Here is a 25,231-nt window from a genome sequence, read left to right as displayed (position 1 = left end):
CTGGCAGGGCCGGACCAGCCTGGGCTCCGTTGCTCTCACCGCCTGCACCCCCTTAACCCTGGGCGCGACACCACTCCATGGGCCAAGCCCCAGGACTCCACCCTGCGCAGCACCCGAGCGCATGGCAGCCCGCACACGCTGTCCCCGACACCCTCTGCTGGCTTGCGTCAGCCACTCTCTCAAGGCGTCTTCCTGCCCGACTCTGCACACTCGGCCTTGGTTTCTCCTGAGAGCAGCTATCAGGAGCGCTCCTACTGGCCCGCTGCAGCCTCTGCCCACCTTCCTGCCTCTGGCTCCGGCCCAGCCCGTCGTCCTGTGCACCACGCGGTGAGCTTCTCGCGCCACCCTCCGCGCAGCCTCCCTCCCTCCCTGCCCTCCACTCCTTCAGGTCTCCCCAGTCTCCTCACTCCAGGATGTCCTTCCTGCGCGTCTCCCGGGGGTACGGAGACGGTGCCCCCCGCGTGGAAACATGCTGATTTTTTCTCTTTCTCTTTTTTAATTTTTAGTTTTTAAAAGATTTAAAGGCTGGGCGCTATGGCTCACGCCTGTAATCCCAGCACTTTGGGAGACCAAGGCGGACGGATCACTTGAGGTCAGGAGTTCGAGATTGGCCTGGCCAAAATGGTGAAACCTTGTCTCTACTAAAAATACAAAAATTAGCCAGACTTGGTGGCGGACGCCTGCAATCCCAGCTACTCAGGAGGCCGAGGCAGGAGAATCGCTTGAACCTGGGAGGCGGAGGTTGCAGTGAGCTGAGATGGGGCCACTGCACTGGGATTGTCAGGGTTGGAAATTGTCTCTAAAACATCCACTCCCATTGGTGACCTCATCCCTTCTTCCTGAAGGCACACGGTTCCCAAATGCTCCTCATATAAAAAAAAAAAAAAAAAAAAAAAAAAGATTTAAAAAACGAGGGTTAGATGCCAGAAGTAGGTGGGAGCACCTTAACCCTGTGTGTGTTGTCAGGCCTGAGGGCCTCTTCCATCCCTGTCAAGGGGAATGCCAACCTTCTTTCCCTCCATACAGCACGGTTCTCTCCTAAAACCCTCTCTTGACCCCACTTCCATTTGCAACGACCACCTCAGTGCTTTGTGCCCCTTAACAGCAAAGTCACGCTGAGTTGTCCACCTTCATTGTTTCCACTTTCTCTCCTCCCACCCTAAGTCACTCTCCCTCCTTTCCCTCCAACTCCACCTGCCTTTTCCACCCGGCCATATCATGGTTGATCATTTCTTTCTGAAATTGTTTGTTTTTTGAGATGGAGTCTTGCTCTGTCATGCAGGCTGGGGTGCAGTGGCGTGATCTCGGCTCATTGCAACCTCCGCCTCCCGGGTTCAAGTGATTCTCCTGCCTCAACCTCCTGAGTAACTGGGATTATAGGCGTGTGCCACCACACCCAGCTGATTTTTTGTATTTTTAGTAGAGACGGGGTTTCACCATGTTGGCCAGGCTGGTCTGGAACTCCTGACCTCAAGTGATTCGCCCACCTTGGCCTCCCAAAGTGCTGGAATTACAGGCATGAGCCACTGCCGTTGGCCTGAAATATTTTTTTATTGGCCTCCAGCACCTCTGTCCCATGGTTCTCTTAACTCGCTGACCAGCCCTTGGTCTCTTCACTAGTTCCTCATCACTGTCCCAATCTTTTAATGTTGAAATGCCCCCCGGGATTGTCAGGGTTGGAACTTTTCTCTAAAACATCCACTGCCATTGGTGACCTCATCCCTTCTTCCTGAAGGCACACAGTTCCCAAATGCTCCTCATATCCTGGGCCTTTCTCCTCAACCCCAGGCTCTAATGCATTTGTTCCCCCAACATATCCACTTGGACATCTCCTAGACACCTTGAGCTGAATGTACAGCCACTGAACTCCTTCAAACCAGTCATCCCATTCACCTAGCCAGGATTCTTGCGAACGCCTCATCTCTCACACCCAGCACACCACCCACAAGCAAATACTTCTTGTCAAGGCTGCAGGTACTTCCAGAAATATGAGTCACAGTCCGTGCTTCCTGCATTCCCACTGGTTCCTGCCGTAGCCTCCTGACCGGACTCCCTGCATGCGCACTTGCTCTCCTCATTCACTTGTCAGCCAAGTCAACAGCAGCTCAGTCATCCCCACCCGTGTCCCTCCTCAGCTGCAAACCTTCTGAGGGCACCAACTTGCCTCAGAATCCAACCCGGAGTCTGCACAGTATTTCCCACGACCCTGTGTGAAGTTTGTTGTCCCCTCTCTGCCTTCACTTCTTCCTCTCGCCCTTGTCCACTCTGTTCCAGCTGCACTTGCTTTTCCAGCCATAGCACCAGGCACCAAGAGCACCAGACCTCTCCTGCCTGTAGAGTGTTGACACTGGTTCCCACCCTTGATAGCTCAGCACCTTCACATCTTCCTCTAATATCGCCTGTGAAACCTTCCCTAACTATCCTGTTTTAGAATGGAATTCTGCCACACTCCTCTTCCTTCCCGCCTAATTCTACCCGTAGCATTTTCACTGCCCCACACAATGCCCCAGGCCAGCCTCTCCCATGGCCGGGGCTCCTGTCTACTGCCTCCTACCCCAGCACTTAAAAAAACTCTAATTGTAGGCTGGGCGTGGTGGCTTACGCCTGTAATCCTAGTACTTTTCGGGACAGAGGCAGGCAGATTGCCTGAGCTCAGGAGTTTGAGACCAGGCTGGACAACATGGTGAAACCCTGTCTCTACTAAAAAAACAAAAAATTAGCTGGGCATGGTGGTGGGTGCCTGTAAATCCCAGCTACTCAGGAGGCTGAGGCAGGAGAATCACTTGAACCTGGGAGGCGGAGGTTGCAGTGAGACGAGATCATGCCACTGCACTCCAGCCTGAGCGACAGAGCAAGACTGTCTCAAAAAAACTACAACAACAACAACAACAAAACCACTCTAATCGTTTCTACCCCAAAGCAGAAAGGAGTCCTCCCTCTCTCCCTGACCCTCTCCTACCCCACCCTGAATGAATTTCCCGTCTTATTTCTCCGTGGGGCTCCTCCCCTTGGCTTTCTTCCTGTCTTTATGACTCTCCTCCATACACACAAGGCCCCTCTGGAGCCCATTGTCCTCCCCTGCCCCAGCAGCCCCTCTGGCGTGGACTCTCTCCCCACTTCTGTAACAAGCCCCGTCGGACACTGCCAGCCCCTCAGGCTGCCGCGTGCATTCTTCTTTCCTTCTTGACACATTTCCGTCCTGAGTGTCTGTTCCCAGCGTGCATCTCCCCTTCTGTCCTCTTGCAGCAGTGTGGTTCCCAGCCCTGGCATCTCTGTGGGCCGTTTTGTCAAGGCTGCTTCTTGGTGCTCCTCGTTCCTGACCTCCTGACCACCTCAATGTGGGCAGTGTGGACTGGTGGTTAAGGAGGTGGTTCTAGTGCCGACTCAGGTGCAGGTCCTGACCCCACCGCTGCATGGCTGCGTGGCTTTGGGCCAGTCTCCTCCTCCTGGAGAGTCACATTCCCTTCCTGACAGTTGGCGATGAGGCCAACGCCTCCCCACTGGACAGCCCTCGGGCAGGGCCCCCTGGACACACTAGCCAGGAAGCCCTGCAGGTCCCCTCCACGTGGCCCTGCCTCGGACCTCAGCTAGCTGGCACTTGGCCTCGTACAGGCCTTTCTGCCTCTTGTGTGCCTGTGTCGCTCTCTTGACACTCCTGGAGGTTGGAGCGGTTTTTTGCCCCCACTGGTACAGCCAAAGCTCAGGGAATGCAGAATTATCCCCTCTTAACATCCATTATGTTGGGTGGAATTTTCTCAAGCACTGCTCTAGCCATGTCTGGTCCCCACCAGAAAACCTCCCCCATGGCCTCCTCTTCCCCTCATAATGTCCAGCACCTCAGCTCCAGCCATAGCATCCCCCTGACCCCTCCCTGTCTCATCCACCCCACCTCCCGCCCATGCAACAGTTCAAATCCACCGTGTGCTCAGTCAGCTTCACTCTTTGTTCTCTCCACACCAGATGCTGTCTGCCCGGCTGGCCCCCCAGTATTTGGAACTGCTGGCACATCCAAAGCAATACACAGTTTAGGGTGGAGCCCTGGAGCTGCTCAGGGTTAGGCACAGAGGAGTCGTGCTCAGAGGGACTTTCCAAGGTCTCTGGCGCTCTGTGCCCACGGGCAAGATCCTCTCAGGACTGAGGCACTCGGTCCCACAGCCACTGGGAAGAGTGGCTACTGGTGGCTCTCAGCTGAGTCCCCTGCAGGAATTACCCGCGGCCCGTGGCCATGCCCCTCTTTTTGGTATCTTGGCACCTTCAGTAGCCTGGAAGGGCAGAGTTCCCTTGCCTCAAGGCAGGATGTCCCTGACCAGCCATCCCAGCACCAGAGCTCCCCCAGGGATCGGGCGAGGCCTCCGTTGTGGCATCCTGTCTCCTTCACTCTACCATGGGGGTGGCTCCTCCCTGCACAGGACCAGTTCGAGTTTTCCAGAGAACCTGACCTAGGGGCTTGGTTCCAGGGCAGGTGGAGGAAGCAGGCTCCACGTGGGATGTGCGAGCTGCTTCACATCACTGCTGGCGCTAACCCTGGTGGGTGGCAGGTTGACGCCCCTGGCATGCTGAAGTAGGCGAAATTGTTAGAACTTAGAACCTCCACAATTGGTGAATTAGAATGGGAGAATGTGCACTGGGGATGCCATGTAGGGGTGGGTTGCCCCTCCACACCTGTGGGTGTTTCTCGTAAGGTGGAACGAGAGACTTAGGAAAGAAAAAGACACAGAGACAAAGTATAGAGAAAGAAATAAGGGGACCCAGGGAACCAGCGTTCAGCATATGGAGGATCCCGCCAGCCTCTGAGTTCCCTTAGTATTTATTGATCATTTGTGGGTGTTTCTCCAAGAGGGGGATGTGTCAGGGTCACAAGACAATTGTGGGGAGAGGGTCAGCAGACAAACACGTGAACAAAGGTCTTTGCATCATAGACAATGTAAAGGATTAAGTGCTGTGCTTTTAGATATGCATACACATAAACATCTCAATGCTTTACAAAGCAGTATTGCTGCCCGCAGGTCCCACCTCCAGCCCTAAGGCGGTTTTTCCCTATCTCAGTAGATGGAGCATACAATCGGGTTTTATACCGAGACATTCCATTGCCCAGGGACAGGCAGGAGACAGATGCCTTCCTCTTGTCTCAACTGCAAGAGGCATTCCTTCCTCTTTTACTAATCCTCCTCAGCACAGACCCTTTACGGGTGTCGGGCTGGGGGACAGTCAGGTCTTTCCCTTCCCACGAGGCCATATTTCAGACTATCACATGGGGAGAAACCTTGGACAATACCTGGCTTTCCTAGGCAGAGGTCCCTGCAGCCTTCCGCAGTTTTTGTGTCCCTGGGTACTTGAGATTAGGGAGTGGTGATGACTCTTAAGGAGCATGCTGCCTTCAAGCATCTGTTTAACAAAGCACATCTTGCACCGCCCTTAATCCATTTAACTCTGAGTTGACACAGCACATGTTTCAGAGAGCACGGGGTTGGGGGTAAGGTTATAGATTAACAGAATCTCAAGGCAGAAGAATTTTTCTTAGTACAGAACAAAATGGAGTCTCCTATGTCTACTTCTTTCTACACAGACACAGTAACAATCTGATCTCTCTTGCTTTTCCCCACATGCCATAGCTCAGTTTTCTGAGAGGTCCTGGGGATGGACGTCAATAAGGCCTGGAGTTGGATGGGTGCTGCTGAGACCATTGGTTAGAGAAAGACAGTGAAAGGCTAAGCATGATTCACCACCAATCACACCATAGCACAGTGTTGGTCACGGGGCCTTGAGGCTGCAGCTAAAGAGACTATTTCCTGCTACTGGAGGGCTAAAAATGCTGAGAATTGAGCCCAGGGCATAATTAGAGAAAATTATGAACTCTCAGTCCTGGTCAGTTTAGCTCCCTCTGTGGGGACAGAAGATCCCTGAAGCTTGGAATGGGGTCGTCTGAAGGGAAGCACCCAGGTGCCCAGCCGCCACTGACTTGCAAGGCAATGGCCACCCTCAGGGCCAGCCACCTGCTCCTGGTCACACCCGAACTTGAGACTACACTTGGCTGGGGAGGCATTGGGCTTAGTAAGAAAGGGCAGGGACCAAATTCTAAAGAAGCTGCAGGACTTGGCCAAGGTGACTAGGAAGAGCGAGTCAGAGAGAGTTGTGCATGTGCATGTGTGTGTGGCAGGCCTGAGGGTCCTGGGACAAGGTAGGGAGGGGGTAGAACATAAAGTTGGATAAGGTAGAGTTTATTTTTATTTATTTATTTACTTATTTATTTGAGACAGGGTCTTGCTCTGTTGCCCAGGCTGGAGTGCAGTGGTGCGATCATGGCTCACTGCCGCCTTGACTTCAAAGCAGTCCTTCCACCTCAGCCTCCTGAGTTGCTGGGGCTACAGGCATGTGCCAGCATCACGGGCTAACTTTTTCTATTTTTTGTAGAGATGGGGGTCTCACTATGTTGCCCAGGCTGCTATGAGAACACTCTTCTAAGATACAGGATATAACATCCTAGAAAGAGCCCAGGAGGTGGGGCCAACATGCTGCCTGTGTAGCCCCTGGAGGCTTGGAGAAAGCATGGCCCTCTCTAAGCAGAGGTGCCAACATTGCTGTGGCAGCCAGGGACATCCGACCTTCCCAGAACTGTGGAGGTGGCGAATTGAGCAGGTTATTCCTGTGGCCAAGGAGGAGAACAGCCCACAAAGTCATTGCTTAATCTACACAACCAAAAGAAATCCAAGATGGGAGATGGAGGCTGAGGGCAGCTACCCCAGTGAAAAACTTCAGACCAGACCCCAGTGCCTGAAGGAGAGGCTGGGTTTCCAGGAGGAACAACTCCTTCACGGCAGTGAGTGAGTGGTCATGATTCCTCAGTTCTTCCCCCATGGCACTTATGGCTATTTACTAGAGTTGCCACATACTAGGTAAAGAGGAATTTAAACATTTCAAGTGCTGGTAGACACAGAATCCATCTTGGCATTGATACCCAGGGACCCAAAGCCTTATTGTGGTCCCCTGGTAGTGTTGGGGCTATATGAGAGTTAGGCAATAGAGTTTTGACCCAGGCCCAACTCACTGTAGGTCCACTGCATTCAGGAATCCACCCAGAGGTCCCTTTCCCAGGTTCTATGCATGATTCAATAGACGTATCTGGTGTTTTGAGAGCAGCCACGTTGATTTCTTTTTTTTCTTTTCTTTTTTTTTTTAGACGGAGTTTTATACTTGTTGCCCAGGCTGGAGTGCAATGGCACAATCTTGGCTCACCACAAACTCTGCCTCCCAGATTCAAGTGAGCTCTGTCACCCAAACTAGAGTGCAGTGGCATGATCATAGCGTACTGCAACCTCCACCTCCTGGGCTCAAGAAATGCTCCCATCTCAGCCTCCTGAGTAGCTGGTACTACAGGTGTGCACCACCACGCCCGGCTACTTTTTTTAAACAATTTTTTCCACAGATGGGGGTCTCACTGTATTGCCCAGGCTGGTCTTGAATTCCTGGGCTCAAGGAGTCCTCTTGCCTCAGGCTACCAAAGTGCTGGGATTATAGGTGACAGCCACCGCACTCGGCCAAAATTGGAAGAATATATATATATATATATATATACCCGTGAAATAATCACCACAATCAAAAAAATGTCTACATCCATCACTGAAAACTTTCCTTATGCCCTTCTGTGATCCTTTTCTCCCTCCCCCAAAGACCCCTTGGAGAGGCAAGGCAACGCCACAGGCAAGCACTGATCTGCTTTCTGTTTGATTCATTTGCGATTTCTAGAATTTTATATAGATGGAATCATACAATGTGTACTCTTTTGTCTGGCTTCTTTCCATTAGCATAATTATTTTGAGATTTATCTGTAGTGATGTGAATATCAATAGTTTATTATTCTTTTTTCTTTTTTTCTTTTTTAGACAGGGTCTTGCTCTGTCACCCAGGTTGGAGTGCAGTTCATTCTTTTAAAATTGCTAAACAGTATTCCATAGCATGGATGTGCCATAATTTATGCATTCTTCTGTTTTTGTTTTTTTTTTTTTTTGCCCCTGAGATGGAGTCTCGCTCTGTTGCCCAGGCTGGAGTGCAGTGGCTGTATCTCAGCTCACTGCAACCTCCGCCTCCCGGGTTTAATCGATACTCCTGCCTCAGCCTCCCGAGTAGCTGGGATTACAGGCACATGCCACCACGTGCCGCTAATTTTTGTATTTTTAGTAGAGGTGGAGTTTCACCATGTTGGCCAGACTGGTCTTGAACTCCTGACCTCATGATCCGCCCACCTCAGCCTCCCAAAGTGCTGGGACTACAGGGATGAGCCACTGTGCCTGGCTGCATTCTTCTGTTGATGGACACTTGGGTTGTTTCCAGTTTCTAACTATTACCAATAAAGTGTCTATACATATTACTGTGCAGGTCTTGTGTGGACTATGTTTTCATGAAACCTGGGTAAATCCCTACGAGTGAAGTGACTGAGTCATATGGCAGGTTTAACTTTTTTATTTTTGGAAACAGGGTCTTGCAGGCCGGGCGTGTGGCTCACGCCTGTAATCCCAGCACTTTGGGAGGCTGAGGTGGGTGGATCACCTGAGGTCAGGAGTTCAAGACTAGCCTGCCAACATGGTGAAACCCCATCTCTACTAAAATACAAAAATTAGCACATTGTGGTGGCACGTGCCTGTAATCCTAGTTACTCGGGAGGCTGAGGCAGGAGAATCGCTTGAACCTGGGAGGTGGAGGTTGCAGTGAGTGGAGATTGTGCCACTGCACTCCAGCCTGGGTGACAGAGCCTGGGTGACATGGCAAAACAGGGTCTCGCCATGTTACCCAGGCTGGTCTCTAACTCCCGGGCTGGGCTCAAGCCATCCACCCTCCTCCACCTCCCAAAGCCCAAAGTATTAGGTGTGAGCCACCATCCCTGGCTGTATGCTTAACTTCATAAGAACCTGCCAAACTGTCTTCCGAAATGGTTGTGCCATTTCACATTCCCACCAGCAGTGCATGAATGTCCCAGTTTCTTCACACCCTCACTACCACTTGCCATGGTGAGTCTCTTTGGTTGTAGCCATCCTAGTGGGTGTGTTGCAGTGTCTCTTCATGGTTTCAATGAGTGTTTCCCTAATGACTAATGATGTTGAGCATCTTTTCCTGTGCTTATTTGCCATCAGCTTATCTTCTTTGCTGAGGTGATTCTCCAAATCTTTTATCCATTTTATTTATTTATTTATTTATTTTTGAGACAGAGTTTTGCTTTGTCACCCAGGCTGGAGTGCATCGTCGCAATCTCAGCTCACTGCAACCTCTGCCTCCCGGGTTCAAGCAATTCTCCTGCCTCAGCTTCCCAAGTAGCTGGGATCACAGTTGCGTGCTACCACACCCGGTTAATTTTTGTATTTTTAGTAGAGATGGGGTTTCACCATGTTGGTCAGGCTGGTCTCAAACTCCTGACCTTGTGATCTGCCTGCCTTGGCATCCCAAAGTGCTGGGATTACAGGCGTGAGCCACCGTGTCCGTCCTACCCACTTTTTAAAAATAAAAACAGAAACAAAAACGCTACAGCGCAAGTGGCTGTTCACAGCCTTCCCTTTCCTTTGTGTCATGAGGAGGTGCGAGTGTTTGGCTGCTCCTTATGGGGCCTTTGCTGTGGGAGTGGGCAGAGATGGGAAGAGCCCAGGCTGATCCATGTTAGAACAGACCTGGGAGTTTTTGCCGGAAATCCAGCAGTCCTGTTGGAGGGGATGGGAGGGGAGAGGAAGAGAAGGCTGGAAGCTTAGGGGGAGAGAAGCAGATGGGGAGAGGGGAGGAGATACTGGAGGATCTGCTTTAAAGCGCAGCTTTGGTCGGGGGTGGGAAGGACGACATCAGGAAATTTTGCTTTGCATCATGAGATGGGAGCCTCCTCTCCACAGTCCTCCCAAGAAAACTTGAAGCAAAGCTCTCCATGACTGCTCAGGGTTTTGGACCTGCGTTACTTTTGGCTATGTCACTACATTGAGATGACATGGAGAAGGGTGGGGGTGGTTTTATCTGGGTGTTACATAAACACTGAGCAGTTGTAGCTTTATTTGTGGTGCTGGCCTTCATGGACCACTGCCTGAGATAGCAACAGAAGTACAGCGGTGGAGAGGAGTGGGTGGAGAAGCATTTTAAAAATAATATATGTTAAGAATTTTAAAATTTGGGCCAGGTGCAGTGGCTCATGCCTGTAATCCCAGCACTTTGGTAGGTCAAGGCTCTCGGATCACTTGAGGTCAGGAGTTCAAGACTGGCCTGGCCAACATGTTGAAACCCCATCTCTACTAAAAATACAAAAATTAGCCGGGTGTGGTGGTGCGTGCCTGTAATCCCAGCTACATGGGATGCTGAGACAGAAGAATTGCTTGAACCTGGGAGGGAGAGGTTGCAGTAAGCCGAGATCAGGCTATTGCACTCCAACCTGGGTGACAGAGTGAGACTCTGTCTCAAAAAAAAAAAAGAGGTTAAATTTCGAAATGATTATAGACCCACAGGAAGTTGCAAAAAAAAAAAAAAAGTTCGAGGAAGTTTTGTGTACGTTTCACCCAGTTTCTCCCAATGATAACATCTTCTCTAACTATGGTTTAATATCAAAGCCAGGACGCTGATGTTGATACAGTCCTCAGAGCTTGTTTGTACTTCATCAGTGTCACATGCACTCACTTGTGTGTGTTGTATGTATGCGTGTGAATAGTTCAATGCAATTTTATCACATGTATAGGTTCGTGTAACCAGCACCACAATCAAGATACAGAATAATTATCACCACAGAAGTCCTTCATGCTAACCCTTTACCTATGTCCGCCCCCTCCTCCTCTGCCCCTAAACCCTGGCAACTGCTAATCTGATTTTCATCTGTCTATTTTGTCATTTCAAAAATGTTATATAAATGGAATCACACAGTATATGGCCTTTTGAACTGGCTCTTTTTCACTGAGCATAATTTGCTTGAGATCCATCCAAGTTGTTGAATGTATCAATTGTCGGTTCCTTTTTATTGCTGAGTAGTATTACATGGTATGGGGGTATCAAAGTTTCTTTAACCATTCACCCATTGAAGAGCATTTGTGTTTTTTCCAGTTTTTGGCAATTGTGAATAATGCTGCTGTGGACATTTGTGGCCAGGTGTTGGTGTGAACAGTTTTCATTTCTCTGTGATAAATGTGAGTGTGGTTTCTGGGTTTTATGGCCAGTATATATTTAGTTTTATAAGAGACTACCGGCCGGGCATGGTGGCTCACACCTGTAATCCCAGCACTTTGGGAGGCTGAAGCAGGAGGATCACCTGAATTCAGGAGTTCAAGACCAGCCTGGCTAACATGGTAAAACCCCGTTTCTACTAAAAATACAAAAAATTAGCCAGGCATGATGGTGCGCACCTGTAATCCCAGCTACTCAGGAGGCTGAGGCAGGAGAATTGCTTGAATCCAGGAGGCGGAGGTTGCAGTGAGCCGAGATCTCACCATTGCACTCCAGCCTGGGCAACAAGAGCAAAACTCCATCTTAAAAAAAAAAAAAGAAAGAAAAAAAGAAAGAAACTACCAAGCTATTTTCCAGGGTGCCTGTACCATTTTACATTATTTTTTTTGTGAGATGGAGTCTTGCTCTGTTGCCCAGGATGGAGTGCAGTGGCCTGATCTTGGCTCACTGCAACCACCACCTCCCAGGTTCAAGCCATTCTCCTGCCTCAGACTCCTGAGTAGCTGGGATTACAGGTGCCCGCCACCACTCCTGGCTAATTTTTAAATATTTTTAGTAGAGATAGGGTTTCATCATGTTGGCCAGGCTGGTCTCAAACTCCTGACCTCAAGTAATCCACCTGCCTCTGTCTCCCAAAATGCTGGGATTACAGGCATGAGCTACCGTGCCTGGCCACATTCCTAACAGTAATGTGTGGTCTAGTTTTTCTGCATCCTCACTATTATTTGGTGTTATCACTATTTTTTTTTCTTTCTTTTTTTTTTTTGAGGCAGGGTTTTGCTGTGTCACCCAGGCTGGAGTGCAGTGGCATAATCTCGGCTCAATGCAGCCTCGATCTCCTGGGCTCAAGCGATCCTCCCACCTCAGTCTCCCAAATACCTGGGACTACAGGTGTGAGCCATCATGCCCAGCTAATTATTTTTTGTAGAGATTGGGTCTCACTATGTTGCCCAGGCTGGTCTTGAACTCCTGGGCTCAGGCAGTCTTTCCCCCTCAGCCTTCCAAAGTGCTGAAACTGCAGGTGTGGGACACTACACCAAGCCACTGTTCTCTCTTTTTTTTTTTTTTTTTTTTAGTATTTATTGATCATTCTTGGGTGTTTCTCAGAGAGGGGAATGTGGCAGGGTCATAGGATAATAGTGGAGAGAAGGTCAGCAGATAAACATGAGAACAAAGGTCTCTGGTTTTCCTAGGCAGAGGTCCCTGCGGCCTTCGGCCGTGTTTGTGTCCCTGGGTACTTGAGATTAGGGAGTGGTGATGACTCTTAACGAGCATGCTGCCTTCAAGGATCTGTTTAACAAAGCACATCTTGCACCACCCTTAATCCATTTAACCCTGAGTTGACACAGCACATGTTTCAGAGAGCAGGGGGTTGGGGGTAAGGTTATAGATTAACAGCATCCCAAGGCAGAAGAATTTTTCTTAGTACAGAACAAAATGGAGTCTTCTATGTCTACTTCTTTCTACACAGACACAGTAACAATCTGATCTCTCTTTCTTTTCCCCACATTTCCCCCTTTTCTTTACGACAAAACCACCATCATCATCATGGCCCGTTCTCGATGGTCGCTGTCTCTTCGGAGCTGTTGGGTACACTTCCCAGACGGGGCGGCCGGGCAGAGGTGCTCCTCACCTCCCAGATGGGGCGGCCGGGCATAGACGCCCCTCACCTCCCAGATGGGGCAGCCGGGCAGAGGCACCCACTTCCCAGATGGGGCAGCCGGGCAGAGGCGCTCCCCACCTCCCAGACGAAGAGCGGCCGGGCAGAGGCGCTCCTCACTTCCCAGGCGGGGCGGCCGGGCAGAGGCGCTCCTCACCTCCCAGATGGGGTGGCCGGGCAGATACCCCTCACCTCCCAGATGGGGTGGCAGCCGGGCAGAGGTGCCCCTCACTTCCCAGACGGGGTGGCGGCCAGGCAGAGACGCCTCTCACCTCCCAGACGGGGCGGCCGGTCAGAGGCGCCCCTCACCTCCCAGACGGGGCGGCCGGGCAGAGGCGCCCCTCATCTCCCAGATGGGGCGGCCAGGCAGAGGCGCCCCTCACCTCCCAGATGGGGCGGCTGGGCAGAGGCGCCCACTTCCTAGATGGGGTGGCTGGGCAGAGGTGCTCCCCACCTCCCAGACAAAGGGCGACTGGGCAGAGACGCCCCTCACCTCCCAGATGGGGCAGCCAGGCAGAGGCGCCCCTCACCTCCCAGACAGGGTGGTGGCCGGGCAGAGGCGCTCCTCACTTCCCAGACTGGGCGGCCGGGCATAGGTGCTCCTCACATCCCAGATGGGGCGGCCGGACAGACGCGCTCCTCACATCCCAGACGATGGGTGGCCAGGCAGAGACGCTCCTCACTTCCCAGACGGGGCGGCCGGGCAGAGGCGATCCTCACTTCCCAGATGATGGGCGGCCGGGCAGAGGTGCTCCTCGCTTCCCAGACGGGGCGGCTGGGCAGAGGCACTCCTCGCTTCCCAGACGGGGCAGCCGGGCATAGGTGCTCCTCACTTCCCAGACAGGGCGGTCAGGTAGAGGCACTCCTCGCTTCCCAGATGGGGCAGCCGGGCACAGGTGCTCCTCACATCCCAGACAGGGTGGTGGCCTGGCAGAGACACTCCTCACCTCCCAGATGGGGTGGCAGCCGGGCAGAGGTGCTCCTCACTTCCCAGATGGGGCGGTCAGGTAGAGGCGCTCCTGACTTCCCAGACGGGGCAGCCGGGCAGAGGCGCTCCTCACTTCACAGACGGGGTAGCCGGGCATAGGCGCTCCTCACATCTCAGAGGAGGCCGGCAGGCAGAGGCGCTCCTCACATCCCAAACGATGGGCGGCCAGGCAGAGACGCTCCTCAGTTCCCAGATGGGGTGGCGGCCAGGCAGAGGCACTCCTCACTTCCCAAACGGGGCGGCCGGGCAGAGGCTCTCCTCACTTCCCAGACTGGGTGGCCAGGCAGAGGGGCTCCCCACATCCCAGACGATGGGCAGCCAGGCAGAGACGCTTCCCACTTCCCAGATGGGATGGCGGCCGGGCAGAGGCAGTAATTGTAGCACTTTGGGAGGCCAAGGCAGGCAGCTGGAAGGTGGAGGTTGCAGCGAGCCGAGATCACATCACTGCACTCCAGCCTGGGCAACACTGAGCATTGAGTAAGCGAGACTCCGTCTGCAATCCCAGCACCCTGGGAGGCCGAGGCAGGCAGACCACTCGAGGTCAGGAGCCGGAGACCAGCCCGCTCAACAGGGGAAACCCCGTCTCCTCCAAAAATACAAAAACCAGTCAGGCGCGGCGGTGTGCGCCCGCAATCCCAGGCACTCGGCAGGCCGAGGCAGGAGAACCACGGGAGCCCGGGGCAGGGAGGCTGCAGCGAGCCGAGACCACGGCAGTACAGTCCAGCCTCAGCAGCAGAGGGAGACCAGAGGGAGAGGGAGAGGGAGAGGCCACTGTTCTTTATTTTAGTCACTGTGATAGGTGTATAGTGATTGTGGGTTTATTTGAGTTTCTCTAATAGCTAATCATGTTGAGCATCATTTAATAAGCTTATTTGCCAATGTATACCCTTTTTGGTGAAATATATATTTATGTCTTTTGCTCACATATGAATTGGATTTTTAAAAATTGAGTTGTTTGTCTTCTTATTATTGAGTTATGGGAGTTCTTTATGTATTCCAGATTCATGTTTTTTGTTGGATATATATTTCGCAAATACTTTTCACAGTATATAGCTCCCTTTTTCTTTCTAACAGAGTCTTTTGTAGAGCCAAAGTTTTAATTTTGAGAAAGTTCAATTTATTGATTTGTTGCCTTCATGGATTATGCTGTTTGTGTCTTATCTAAGTAATCTTTGCCAAACCAAAGGTTGTTAAGATGTTCTCCTATGCCTTCTTTAAGGAATTTGTGTGAATTGCACATTAATCACCCTAAGAGTTCAGTTGCTGAAAGGACGTGCAGGGCTCAGTTTATACTTGTGCTTTTTTATAGGCACAGTAGCAAAAGCAGAAGGCTATGCACTAAAGGGACTTTGAGATCTAGGTATTTTTAACACTGGGACACATAGGATGCACTTTGATTTCAGATCTTGCCCTTGAACACTGTGTGTGGAAGCACCTCGGTCCCAAGAAGCCTGAAGTCGGCTCATGGTGGGAGTGGAGGGTCTTAGAGTGAGCTGATCACATAGGTATGTTCCGACTTTGTGACCAGCTTTAGCTTTCAAAATTTTCCAGACCCCTCTAAAACCAGGTACAAATAATGAGTTCAATTATTATTGAACAATGCTGACAGGCTGGTAGTCCTGCCCTGAAGCAACTCACAGACTCATAGTTATAGAACATCTTTATCTTTAGTTAATCCATTGCACAGCATTGGCCAAGGGTCAATACCTTGTAATAAGCATGTGTGTATTGGTCAGGGTTCTACAGAGAGACAGATCAATAGGAGCTATCGATAGATATAGACATATGAGAGGGGGTTTATTAGGGGAATTAGCTCACTTGATTACAGAGGTTGAGAAGTCCCACAACAAGCTGTCTACAAGCTGGCAACTCTGAGATGCCGGTAGCATGGCCCAGTCCAAGTCAAGTCCAGAGACCTTAGAAACAGGGAAACCAATTATGTAAGTCTCTGTCTGAGGCTGAAGTCATGAGAACCAGGGGGCAGGAAGAGGAGAGTGTCCCAGTTCCAGGAGAGAAAGGGGAAATCCTTTTCCTTCCTTTTTTGTTCTCTCTGGGCCCCCAGCCAATTGAATGGTGGCTGCCCACATTGAGGAACATCTTCCCAACTCAGTGCAGCAACTCACACATCAGTCTCCTTGAAACACCCTCACAGACACATCCAGAAGTACTGTTTTGCCAGTTTTGTAGGTATTTCTTAATCCAGTCATGTCAACACCTAAAATTAACCGTCACAATGTGGTTAATCCAGATCAGCTGAGATTAACCCATGATAGCATGGGTAAAACTATAAGGCTTATAGTTTTAGCTAACACAAAAACTATGTTTAGGTGTATGATCCATTTTGAGTTAATTTAATTTTTTTTTAAGAGATAGGGTCTTTCTCTGTCACCCAGGTTGGAGTGCAGTGGTATGATCATAGCTCACTGTAACCTTCAACTCCTGGGCTCAAGGGATTTTTCTGCCTCAACCTCTCAAGTAGCTAGAACTACAGGTTTCTCAGGAGGTTGAGGTGAGAGGAGCCACCACACATGGCTAATTTTAAAACTTTTTGTAGAGATGGGATCTCACTATGTTGCCCAAGCTGGTCTCGAACGCTTGGTCTCAAGAAATCCTCCTTGCTTGGCCTCTGAATGCACTTTATTTTTGTATACCTAATTAATTGATATATATATTGACCTTGTATCTTCCAGCCTGCTAAACACATTTGTGAAGACTTCAGGGATCCAGTGGTTTGGGACATGCTTGGACATTCCTTTCAAAGTAAAAGACAAATGATTGCATCTCATACTTCCCACCAACAAGAATAAAGCACGATGCTTAGTAGGCTCCCTTGGGTTTAAAGGTAGCAAACCCCATAGGTGGGCATGCTGCTTTGGCCCCCTTATTGAGCTATATGAAGGCTCTGGGCCCAGAGCTGGAAAGGGCTCTGTAGCAAGTTCAGGATGTGGGTCAGCAGCCCTGCTCCTTGCATCATAAGATCCAGCAGACCTTATTGTATACGAGGTATCTATGGTAGAAAAAGAGGGCATTTGGAGTTTACGACAGGTTCCCATGGGAGAATCACAATACAGACAATTAGGGTTCTGGATCAAGACCACACCATCTGTAACTGATAATTATACATATACCACCCAAAAAACCAAGCCCAACCAGAACAGCTCCCAGCATGCCACCGGGCCCTGATGGAGGCAGAGCACCCAGCAACAGACATCAAGCGACTCTGCAGCCAGAACTGCCCATCCTGAGCTGGGTTCGGCTAGAACCCAAGTTATAAAGTCAGTGGTGGGCCCAACAGCCCCATTCACAGTATGATGGTGATGGTGCATTCCATTCTGGGCCAGAGCAGGGCCATGTGGCAGCCAGGAGCTGCACAAGCAGGTGGCCCAGGCCCCGTATTGTCTGCAAAGGTTGTATCGGGCCCCTGTCTCACTCAGCTCAGAACCGGGGTAGAGGTGGGAGTAAAGGGGCCAAACTTGGGTCATGGCTTGATAGGTGGATGTAAGCCCCAAATGCTGCTGTGCTATAGCCTGCCATGGGACAGCCCTGAAAAACAGTGGTGGGGGAAAGTCCTCCCAATAGGCAGAAATTCTGACGAAGCAACCGTCATTCACTATGTGGAAAGAAGCGGACTGAGGTTAGAGTAAACATGAAACTGATGGACAGTGGCTGATGGCTGGGCTGGTGATCAGGGGCCTAGAAGGAGAAAGACTGGGAGGTGTGGTGGGCTGAAAAATGCCACCCCAGCAAAGTGTGTCCATGTTCTCTTCCTGAAATCTGTGAATGTGACCTTATTTGGAAAAAGGGTCTTTGCACGTGTGATTCATTTAAGCATCCTCAGGTGAGGGTCATCCTGGGTTATCTGGGTGGGCCCTGAATGCCATCATAAGTGTCCTTGTGAGAGAGAGGTAGTGCGAGATTAGACACACACAGTTGGAAGGCCACGTGATGGTGGGAGCAGACATTGGGGTGTACAGCCACAAGTCCAGGAACACCCGCAGCCACCATAGGCAAGGCATGGGTTCTACCCTAGAGGCTCTGGAGGAAGTGCAGCTTTGCTGACACCTTAACTTCAGAGTTCTGGACTCCAGGACCTGTGAGAAAAAACTAGGCTGTTCTTTTAAGTCACTAAGTTCGTTGTAATTTGTTACAGCAGCCCAGGAAACTAATAAGAGAAGGCGGGGCAAGAGGAGGTCTTTGCAGAGGCCTGTGATGGAGCTGTGGAGTGGGCATGTGAGGGTCCATGCAGCCCATGCAGACACCACACGTCCATGTGCAGTCTGCCTCTGTTGCAGTGCCCTGGCCTGTGGCTGATGGGGTCATGGAGGCTCCCGGCAAGGACTTGCATTCATTCTCACATCTTGCCTCTGCCTTGTGCAGTGTGTTGTGATCTTGCCCACCACCCATGGCTCACACTGCATGGGAACTTGCCGCCTCCTTTTTCAACCCTTGTTAAGAAAGAATTTGTCTGGGTGACATCTGTCCTCTCTCTCCTCTGATGTTTTATCTTCTCTTTCTGGTGTTGGGCCAAGTTTTTGCTGCCTACAGCTGAAACTGCTCACAATTTCACATCATCCACTCTGTAAGGCAGGGCTTCTAGAACAGACAGTCCAGGGAGTTCTCACTCAGGGGGCTGCTCCCACTGGCATGGAGCTTCCTGTTGTAACTGCTCTGGCATCTTCCACCGGGCACTGTTTTCTTTGAGCCGATGGAGTTCAGCTTTGTACCTGTCTGCACTTTGTTTAGCTTCCTCAGGAGGGTCTTTTAACCTCTACATTTTTGACCTATAAAAATTTTAATAAAATCTTGCAACTGGGGCCAAGCATGGTGGCTCGTACCTGTAATCCCAGCACTTTGGGAGGCCAAGGTGGGAGGATCGCTTGAACCCAGGAGCTCCAGACCAGCCTGGGCAACATAATGAGACCCCCATCTCTACAAAAATAAAAATAAAAAATAAAATTAGCCAGGTGTGGTGGTGTGCGCCTGTGGTCCCAGCTACTCAGGAGGCTGAGGTGGAAGGATTGCTTAAGCCTGGGAGGTTGAGACTGCAGTGAGCTATGATTGTACCACTGCACTCCATCCTGGGCGACAGAGTGACACTCTGTCTTTAAAAAAAAAAAAAAAAAAATCTTGCCATCAGCTCATAGATAACCAGCTTTCAAGTATATTTTAAAAATTCGGCTGGGAGCAGTGGTTCACGCCTGTAATCCCATCACTTTGGGAGGCTGAGGCAGATGGATCACTTGAGGCCAGGAGTTCAAGACCAACTTGGTCAACATGGAGAAACTTCGTCTCTACTAAAAATACAAAAATTAGCTGGGCGCGGTGGCACATGCCTGTAATCTCATCTACTTGGGAGGCTGAGGCACTAGAATTACTTGAACCTGGGAACTGGAGGTTGCAGTGAGCCAGAATCGAGCCACTACACTCCAGCCTGGGCAATAGAGCAAGACTCTGTGTTAAGAAAAAAAAGTCCGGGTGCGGTGGCTCACACCTGCAATCCCAGCACTTTGGAAGGCCAAGGCGGGTGGATCACGAGGTCAGGAGATCAAGACCATCCTGGCTAACATGTGAAACCCCGTCTCTACTAAAAATACAAAAAATTAGCCGGGCGTGGTGGCGAGCGCCTGTAGTTCCAGCTACTCGGGCGGCTGAGGCAGGACAATGGCTTGAACCCGGGAAACGGAGCTTGCAGTGAGCCGAGATTGCGCCACTGCACTCCAGCCTGGGCGACAGAGCGAGACTCCGTCTCAAAAAACAAACAAAAAAAAATCTGTTCTCTTTTGGTCCCCAAAAAGCAAGCCGATTTTCCACTCATCTTTAAGCTTTGATACTTCCTCCAAGAGATTTTTTATTGTGTACCTTACTTCCTTGAAAAGGTTTCATTGTTTTGGGTTTCTCTTCATTGTCTGATTAAACACTTAAACAATTTTCTTTTATAATTTATCTTCATCTGTCGTTCAGTTATGTGTTGTCTTCCTCCGCCGCCCCGCACAGGAAAGTGAACTCCCTAGAAGAAAATGGCTCCCCAAAATTATATGCTCCGAACTCCTCCTGACTAACAGACAGGTTTTCAGGCAGAGGGACCACTAGACCTCCGTGAAGCAGGAAGCGGGGGGGCCCTGCCGCTTTGCCCGGAGGGAACCTGGTGGGCGGCCTGCATCACACCCCCATCCCACGCCAGCCCCTTGGGGGCTTCCCATTCTAGACACCCTAGTGCCAGAGCGTTAGAGTCGCCAGGTCCTGCTGGGCCTTGATCCTCTCTGTCGTCTATTATCCTGGCTATCTTTTGGGCTCCATTTCTAGCTGTTTCGTGGGTTTCACAGAGAAAGTTTCTTGGTAGGAAGGATGGGAGCCCAGGAGTGTCCAGTGGGAGGCATGACTTTGGCATTAGTGACATTGCCCGGAAACAGTGCGTTTGAAGCCGCTGTCCCTGCTCTCTGCAGGCTCCCCGCTCTCTGTGGTGCCCCCGGGGAGTGGCAAGAAGCGGCATCCATCATCTCCCTCGGCCCAGCCCGGGCCTACGGCCTTCACCGGAGCCTCAGCCCCGCCCCCTCCAACTGACTCAGCCCGCCCCGCGCCCAGATGGCCAATCACTGGCTTAGCTCCGAATGCGCCACAAAGGCACTGGCAGTCTGGCCCCGCCCCAGCCCAGGACGCGCTGTTGCCATGGTGACGGTAAACCGGCTTGGTCTGAGTAGCCGAGCTCGCGTGTGAGACCCCTGCACAGACACTCAAGGGGCAGGTGAGGGGCGGAGGGGCCACGGTTGAGAGAAAAGAGGCCCTCCAAAGCCCCCGCAGCCCTCCTTGTTGGTTAGTGAAGATTTTGGCCCCACCTCGCGTCTCTTCACCGCTTCTGTCATCTTCCCGGATTCCTTCAGCATCTACCTTGGTCTCTTGGGGCCTTCGCTCCTTGACCGCGAAAACAAAGTCGCTTCTTTCCTAAAAGTCTTCCTTTATTCCTCAAAGTAATCATTCTTCAGGCATCTTGAGCAAAGTGCACAGAGAGCCGAGCCTCCCGAAGGCCGCTCCCTTTGTCAGGGATTGGAGTAGAGTTGGGCCAACTTGGCAGTTCCGCCCAATTCTGACTGGCAGGACCAGAAACCAAGGACTCTCTGTCTGTGGTATGGGCAAGTGGCCTTGGTAAATGACGTGCGGAGCTGCGGAGGCATCCATGACTTTCTTCCTTTTTTTCCTTTCTTTCCTTTCCTTCCTTCCCTCCCTCCCTCTCTCTTTCTTTTTCTTCATTTCTTTCTTTTCTTTTTTTTTGATACGGAGTTTTGCTCTGTCGTCCAGGCTGGAGTGCAATGGTGCGATCTCGGCTCACTGCAACTTTTGCCTCCCGGGTTCAAATCATTCTCCTGCCTCAGCCTCCTAAGTAGTTGGGATTACAGGTGCGTGCCACCAAGCCCAGCTAATTTTTGTATTTTTTAGTAGAGATGGGGTTTTGCCGCATTGGCCAGACTGGTCTTGAACTCCTGACCTCAGGTGATCTGCCCGCCTTGGCCTCCCAAAGTGCTGGGATTACAGGCATGAGCCACCATGCCTGGCCAACACCCTGTTGTTTAAGCCACTTTGGCCAGGATTTCCTGTACTTGAACCTGGAAGCATCCTTTATAATATGCCATCCTTATGATAACACCTCTGTCCCACTGTGAACACCCATGAGACTCTAGACCTCAGTATTACCAGTCACTGCACCCTCTCCGAATCTCCAGGTCAGCCATCTCCCTCCCATACCCTGCCCAGCTTTCCGGTGCACCTCACCATCTCTTTGAAGGCCTTTCCTCACTTGGCTTGAGACAGCATTCCCTGGTCTTCAGCCTTTCTCAGGGGGCCTCCCTGGGTCTCACTTTCTCACCTTTGTGGTGGCAGTGGTGCAGCCTCCATCCAGCCTTGGACCCTTCTTTTGATCTCTTCACCCTCCTTAAATGAAGGTATCGAGCCATGATTTTTAAATTTCATCTGCATGCTGACTCCCCAAGCCACTGTCTCCAGCTTGTTTTTATAGACACAGGCTCAAGCAGCCAACTGCCTCACACACATCATGCTTGGATGCTGTATTAGTCCATTCTCACACTGCTGAAGAAAGGCCCGAGACGGGGTAATTTATAAACAAAAGAGGTTTAATTGGCTCACAGTTCTGCAGGCTGTACAGGAAGCATGGCAGCATCTGCTTCTGGGGAGGCCTCAGGGAGCTTTCACTCATGGCAGAAGGCAGAGCGGGAGCAGGTGTCTCACATGGCAGGACCAGGAGCAAGACAGGGAATGGGGAGATGCCCCACACTTTCAAACAGTCGGATCCCTCCAGAACTCACTCACTAAGAGGAGAACAGCGCCGAGGGGATGGTGCTGACCCATTCATGAGAACTCCGCCCCCATGATCAAATTACCTCCCACCAGGCCCCACCTTCAACACTGGGGATTACAATTGAACAGGAGATTTGGGTGGCGACACAGATCCAAACCATATCAGATATCTAATGCCCATTTCAAATTGAGCATGTTCGAAATAGAATTACTGATGTCTCATGTGTCCGTGTGAAGAGACCACCAAACAGGCTTTGTGTGAGCAACAAGGCTGTTTATTTCACCTGTGTGCAGGCGGGCTGAGTCTGAAAAGAGTCAGCAAAGGGTGGTGGGATTATCATTAGTTCTTATAAGTTTGGGGATAGACAGTGGAGTTAGAAGCAATGTTTTGTGGGCAGGGGGTGGATCTCGAAAAGTACGTTCTCAAGGGTGAGGAGAATTACAAAAAACCTTCTTAAGGGTGGGGGAGATTATAAAGAACCTTCTTAAGGGTGGGGGAGATTACAAAGTACATTGATCAGTTAGGGTGGGGCAGAAACAAATTACAATGGTGGAATGTCATCAGTTAAGGCTATTTTCACTTTTGTGGATCTTCAGTTGCTTCAGGCCATCTGGATGTATACGTGCAGGTCACAGGGGATATGACGGCTTAGCTTGGGCTCAGAGGCCTGACAACTGATACACACCCAACCCCCCTGCAAGAAAAACAAAAACAAAAACAAAAACAAAAAAAAACCACCCTGCTCCTGGGAGCAGAGATTCTATGTTGAAGAACTGGAGGCAAAAACAGAGGCAGGAATGTTAGGTTCTCCAGTAGGGGTGGTGGGGAGGTGTCCAGACAGGCACCGGCTCCAGCAGGAGCTTGGAACTGCACTGCGGCAATAAGGGGATGTTGTTCCAGAGACACATTCTAGCGAGTGGTCTTGGCAAAGCACTTACCCATGATCTTAGCTGACCTCCAGGACAGAGCTGAGATGGATGGATGTTGGTCACCAAATTTCAAAGGGACCCTCTTCCTCAAGGTCTCCAGTGGCACTAAATGAAAATAAGGGGCCAGAGCATGAGCTCACTCATGACGCTGCACTGTTTGATGCTCTTTGCAATTTTTTTTTTTGAGACGGAGTCTCACTCTGTCACCCAGGCTGGAGTGCAGTGGCGTGATCTCGGCTTACTGCAACCTCCATCTCCCGGGTTCAAGTGATTCTCCTGCCTCAGCCTCCTGAATAGCTGGGATTACAGGCTTGTGCCACCACACCCAGCTAATTTTTGTATTTTTAGTAGAGACGGGTTTTCACCATGTTGGTCAGGCTGGTCTTGAAGTCCTGACCTCCATGCCCGTCCCTTTGCACATATTAACTCATTGAAAATACATGACCCACCAGTGGGGAGGCTCTCTTATCATTATTCTATAGAAAGGCAAATTGGAAATGCAGAGAAGCCACAGCCAGCTTGCGACTCTCTCCACCCCCTTGGCCAGGATCCCAGCTGGCTCCTGCATCCACCTCACTGTTTTCAGCCTGGCTCTCAAACTCCTCCTCAGCATCCTGCCTTGCTGTGGGCAAAGAAGCAGTCTTGTCTTGGCTGACCACCACAGGGACTTCTTAAAAACATGAGGTTTCTCCTTGGCGATGATGATCAGGCCTGAAGCGAGGACGAGCAGGCAGGGGTGTCCCTAGGGAAGCTGGACTGCCGTGCGTCCTGAGCCGGACCCCAGGCATCTCCCCTGTGGGGTAGGAGGCTGGGGCAGCAGGCACACTCGGACATTACTCACTCAGTGCATTCTCTTCTTCACCATGCACTTCCCATGAGCGGGGGAAGCCACATCACTGTTTATCTGTGGAGTCTGTCAGTCAGCGTAAGGGCCTATTGCTAGAAAAGGTGTGATTTTGCTCACCTCACACTGAGGGCACCGCAGTGCTAAGGCACAAAGTGACAAGTCGCTCCCCTCTGTGGCTTCCCGAATGTGAGCTTGTGCCCCAGCCAGCCATGGAGTCATGGGGAGTTGCTTCCTTCTGCTCTCTCCTGAGAGTCCTAGAAACCTCACTCGGCTCCTGGGCGCAGTCTCACATGTAACGTTGTCTGGTGTGAAGATGCCTGCACCACCAGCCATGTCCTCATGGTGTCATTTGCTGAGTATCCAATCCGGCTCTTTCCACCCTGGCTTTGAGACAGTCCTCTGTTGGAGATACAGTTTCTAGCTTTTAGCTTAAACTGAGTCTCCAGGCAAGCATGGCAGAAAAGCAGAAACCATCTATCCCGAGGTGACCTGACAGCCTGGTTAAATAATGACACTAGCTGGCAACAGAAGAGTCGAGAGGAGAAGTAACCCCTCATGAGGTTCGACCCAGAGTGATTTGGTAGGGATTTCCCCAGGGGCACGCAGCACAGCACAGCCAGGACATGGATGCGGCCCCAGGCCTTCCCATTCCCTCTGGAAAGAGTACGAATTCTAGGGCATTTTATTAATATAACACTTTATTCATATCTTGTACATTTTGCATATACAAAATTAGCCTCTGAGCTTCACTTTTAGATTTTAGAACTTTTTCCGCCCTGTGGGCTGCATAAACAGGTCAGCAGGTCAGCTCTTCGGTGAGTAGCAAATAGAAAATGTGGAGCTAATTAAAGGTCAAGGACACCACGGTACCTGTTATTTCCAGGGCCTGTCTCATGTGGCTGCCATCTCGGGCAGTGAGGTGAGGGATCTGGCTGTCATGAAGCACCAAGATGGTTTGGGTGTAAAGCCATGCCGCCAGTCTTGGTGCCTTCCTGAGTTTAGTGTCTGATCATAGGGAAGATGACATCACAAAGGCAGGTCTGCAGAGGCTGGCCCCTTGGCCGAGGGTGAGGCAGGGACAAGACCAGGCACAGAGGAAGGGGAGGGCACATGAAACCCCCTGGTGTGTTCTTTCAGGGCACAACACAAAATAAAACCACAACAAGCAGCAAGGAAACAATTCACACCAAGGACAAGAGTGGAGCCTGGGGTGGGTCAGGGGATGCGCTCACCTCCAAGGCCAGCGGTCGCACCCTTGAGAGGCTGACTCAGGCTCAAGCACACAGAGGCCACCTGAGGACATGGCATGTCCTGCTTTCTATGCGGA

The 25,231-nt window shown here is 51.0% G+C and overlaps 1 long non-coding RNA gene and 1 other non-coding gene across 4 annotated transcripts; both read right to left on the bottom strand.

Annotated features, from left to right (window-relative positions):
* Positions 1-904: 904 nt before the first annotated feature.
* LOC112204687 (U6atac minor spliceosomal RNA) lies at positions 905-1,029 on the bottom strand. The gene has a single exon (XR_002938355.1). It is a non-coding gene; the product is annotated as a U6atac minor spliceosomal RNA (small nuclear RNA).
* Positions 1,030-15,596: 14,567 nt separating this feature from the next.
* Positions 15,597-24,972, bottom strand: LOC107976965 (uncharacterized). Of its 3 annotated transcripts, XR_008537371.2 has the most exons (5): positions 24,775-24,972; positions 24,022-24,303; positions 23,067-23,162; positions 15,944-16,035; positions 15,597-15,736 (listed from the first exon to the last, which is right to left on the bottom strand). It is a non-coding gene; the product is annotated as an uncharacterized LOC107976965 (long non-coding RNA). The 3 variants fall into 3 exon arrangements; XR_008537370.2 differs by lacking the exon at positions 24,022-24,303 and having other exon boundaries at positions 24,775-24,968; XR_001721320.4 differs by lacking the exons at positions 15,944-16,035; positions 24,022-24,303 and having other exon boundaries at positions 24,775-24,958.
* Positions 24,973-25,231: the final 259 nt, after the last annotated feature.

Source organism: Pan troglodytes, chromosome 8 (genome assembly GCF_028858775.2).
Source record: "Pan troglodytes isolate AG18354 chromosome 8, NHGRI_mPanTro3-v2.0_pri, whole genome shotgun sequence".
Classification (NCBI taxonomy): domain Eukaryota; kingdom Metazoa; phylum Chordata; class Mammalia; order Primates; family Hominidae; genus Pan; species Pan troglodytes.
Note: the sequence above shows the minus strand (reverse complement) of the source record. Positions and strands in the feature narration are given on the sequence as shown.